The following is a 4,279-nucleotide window of genomic DNA, read 5'->3' on the forward strand; positions in this document are numbered from 1 at the left end:
CCCCCGAAGGGTCCCGGATTGGGTGCAGGCCGGGCTGAGCCCGCCCCCCCGCCGCCCCGCGTACAAATTTTGTGCACTGGGCCTCCAGTAAGACAATAAAACCAGTGTGCATTACTCATCACACAGTTGCTGAAGCTACCTTAGCTTTCACCAGTGACCCCCTAGGGCCAGACAAGAAATCAAATACTAAGGAGGCTACAATTCAGAACCTGATGATCACAATGTATATTTAAACTCTTTCCATTGTTCAATTCCATTCACAAACACCATCGACAGGAGAATATAATTTCACCAAAGGGTTTTTTTTTATTTTTACTTTTTAAAAATATGTTTTTATTGATTTGAGAGAGAGAGGAAGGCAGAGGGAGAAACATCAGTTGTCTGCCTCCTGCACTCCCCTTACTGGGATTGAACCCACAACCCGGGCATGTGCCGTGACAGGAATCAAACCACAGACCTCTAGTGCATGCGCTCAACCAACTAAGCCACACAGGCCAAGGCAACAAAGGAGTTATTTTTAAAAGAAGGGTAAGAGTTTGATATTACTGTTAGCTTTTCCATTAAAATCTGACCAAGCCCTGGCTACATGAATGCGCAAATAAAATCCAGTGCCCTAACAACAACCAGGAGAACATGCCCACAGTATACATAATCTTGGAAGGTCTCAGTTTAGCCTGACCAAATGTTGTTTTATGGAACGCAATTATTTCAATGCACTAGTCCATTTTCAAAATGCTATCAAGGTGAGTATCTTGATAATTATTAATTGAAATCCTGCCTCTTAGCTTTATTAAGAAAGATAAGAGACTTAAAAGGCCTTGTGAATGAATCTTCCTTTTCTTAAACCCCTACAAGTAACACCTTACACAGAACGGAGATATATTTAGCAGGATGTTCACACTATGGCTACCTATCATGTAAGCCACTATGGGAGGCCTATGTACGTGTCAATTTGACTAGGTCGTTGTGAACTTGAATTAAAAACTCATTAAGAAAATGAAAATAAGTGAAATGCTCTTATTACATTCCTATATTTTACAAAAACTAAAATCACAAATATTTTAGATGCATGAACATCATCAGAAAATTATGGAATTTAATGTATACACTTGACCTACCAAAAGGAATGTTATTGTTTTTTCATTAACAAAAATTTTTTGACACTTCAAAAATTAACACTTGGAAAAGAAGCTTAAATGAACTAATCTTAAACCAAGGGGTATATACAAATGGTCTAAGACAAAAATATTTGAAACCAGATGGGAAGGTTTAACCCAAACCATGACATACCCAAAACACGGCCAATGGGAAAAGACAAACTGCTAATATATCACCTGCTTTTTCCTTCCCGTAAGTCTCTATGTTCCTCTCCTTAGCAGCACTCTTAAACTTTGGAGAATCTTTAGAAAAATACAAATCTTCTCTTCCATAAAAATGAACATACAAAATTTTGCATGTAATATCAAGGAGTTTGCCCATTTCTAGAACCCCATCCATGGATCTCCTAGGGGTCCAAACCGCCAATCTAAGAACTCCTGTTAAAGAGCAGATTTAACTTTTTCATATTTGAAATGTACATTTAGATTATGTTTGTAAATTAAATTCTTCTTTACCTCCTTTGCTCTTCTCCCTACCCCTTTTTCTTCTAATCTCTCCAGCATAACTAAGTCATTAATGAATTAAATGAAAAGAATCTTTAAATTTAGAAATAAGAGATCTTAGTATGAACCCCAATATGCCACTTCACCAGATATATCACCTTGGACAAGCCAATTAATCTTACTCAATCTCAATGTGTTCCTTGTAAAGCTAGAATAACAATACCCACACCTATTTAATCTGATGACACAGGCAGAGTTCCCAGTACATGTGGATTTCAGTACTGGCTCCTTTCTCATTTCTATTTGAGAAGATCTTTCTTTCTTTTTAAAAATATATTTTTATTGATTTCAGAGAGAGGAAGGGAGAGGGAGAAACATCAATGATGAGAATCATTGATCAGCTGCCTCCTGCACACCCCCTCCTGGAGATCGAGCCCACAACCTGGGCATGTAGCCTCCTCTGGGTTCATGGGTTGATGCTCAACCTCTGAGCTACACGGGTTGGGCGAGAAGATCTTCCTTAAAGAAGATGTAGCTTATAGATGGCAGAGCAGAGATTTATGTAATTTTAGAATTGGGTACGTGCATTTTTCCATAGTGAACATGAGGTAGTGAAGATGAGAGAAAGGAAAAGGTTGTGAAGAGAAATTAAGTTTAAAAAATGAAACAGACTACAAGCAAAGAAAGAATAAAACTGAAGTTTATAAAATTAAAAACTTTTGTGCATCAAAGGACACGACCAAGAAAGTAAAGAGATGGCCGGCCAGTGTGTTCAGTGATTAGAGCACCGGTCTGCGCAATGAAGGGTCCTGGGTTCAGGTCCTGGTCAAGGGCACAGACCTGGGTTGTGGGTTTGCTTGTGGGAGGCAATCTATTGATGTGTCTCTCTCACATCAGTGTTTCTCTCTCTCCTCCTCCTCCTTCTCCTCCCCCCCACCTTCCTACCATTCCTTCTGAAAAGCAATGGAAAAAATATCCTCATGTGAGGATTAATAACAACAACAACAAAATAGTAACGAGACAACCCAGAGAATGGGAAAAATATTTGTAAAACTAGATCTGATAAGGGTCTAGCATCCAGAATATAGGAAAAAACTCCTACAATTCAACAATAAGAAGACAAAAGCCCAGTTTAAAAATGGGCAAAGCATTTGAATAGACTTAAAAAGATATACAAATGGCCAATATGTACAGGAAAATAATGCTCATAATCTTTTGTCATTAGAAAAATGCAAATCAAAACCACAATAAGATACTGCTTTATATCTAGTAGGATGGTTATAAGAAAAAGCTGGGAAAGAGCAGTGCTGGCTGGGCTGTGGGGAAACGGAAGCCTCACACATTACTGATGGGATGTAAACAGGTACAGCCACTTTTGAAAACAGTTTGGCAGTTCCTCAAAACGTTTAACACAGAGTTACTATATGACCAAGCAATTCCACTCCTAGGTATATACTCAAGAGAACTGAAAATATACATTCAAACAAAAATTTGTGTATAAATGTTCACAGCAGCATTATTCATAACAACTAAAAAGTGGAAACAATCCAAATATATACCAATTGATGAATCCATAAATAAAATATATATCCACATAGTGGAATATTACTAGTCATAAAAAGGAATGAAGCACTGGTAGATGAATCCTGAAAACGTTGTGCTAAGTGAAAGAAGCCACACACAAAAGGCTATATATTGTATGATTCCATTGATATGAAACTAGTAGCCCTGCACACAAATCCGTGCGGCAGTAGGTTGCTGCCACCCTCCTGTAGCTCCCCCTGCCCCCCCTCATAGCTTGCTGCCCTGCTGCCTCCTGTAGCTCCCCCTGCCCCCCCATAGCTTGCTGCCCTGCCCCCTCCTGTATCTCCCCCCGTCCCCCCTCATAGCTTGCTGCCCTGCCCCATCCTGTAGCTCTCCGCTGCCCGCTTGTAGTTTGCTGCCCACCCTCCTGCAGATCTGTGATCCGGTCATTATGTGGTCGGTCGTTACACCTCAGGGTGTAACGGATAATTAGCATATTCTTCTCTTATTATATAGGATAATCAGAATAAGCAAATCTATGGACACAGAAAGTAAATCAGTGATTGATAAGAGTTAGGGGTAGGAAGGTTCCAGGTTTCTTCTTGGGATGATGAAAATATTTTGGAAATAGATATTGGTAATGGTTGCACAGCCTTCTGAAAATACTAAAAACCACTGGATTGAACACATTAAAATGGTAAATTATACGGTAAATGAATTATACCTCAATTAAAAATAATAAATAAAATGAAAAAGGCTATCTGGATGCTAACAGCCTAAAGACAATAAGATTATCTGAAAATAATGATATTTTATCTAAAATGCTGTTACTGACTTACTGGATAGACCAGTGGTCGGCAAACTGCGGCTCGCGAGCCGCAGTTTGCCGCTCTGTTGACTAATGAGTTTGCCGACCACTGGGATAGGCCATACACTACAAACTGGGTTCTAACAGCTGTGATGCAATGAGACTGAGTGGGAAATCAGAACTTCCGCGGTGCTGAGTCAGAGGGTCTGGACGGCTCTATTTGGCTCGTCCATACTCCTGGGCAGGTGACTTCACCTTTGGAGCCCTCAGTTTTCTCCACTGTACACTTAAGGGATTCCCTCCCACCACTGACGTTTACTGTTTGTGCTGATGATTTGTTTCCATT

Source organism: Plecotus auritus (assembly GCF_963455305.1).
Source record: "Plecotus auritus genome assembly, chromosome: 7".
Classification (NCBI taxonomy): domain Eukaryota; kingdom Metazoa; phylum Chordata; class Mammalia; order Chiroptera; family Vespertilionidae; genus Plecotus; species Plecotus auritus.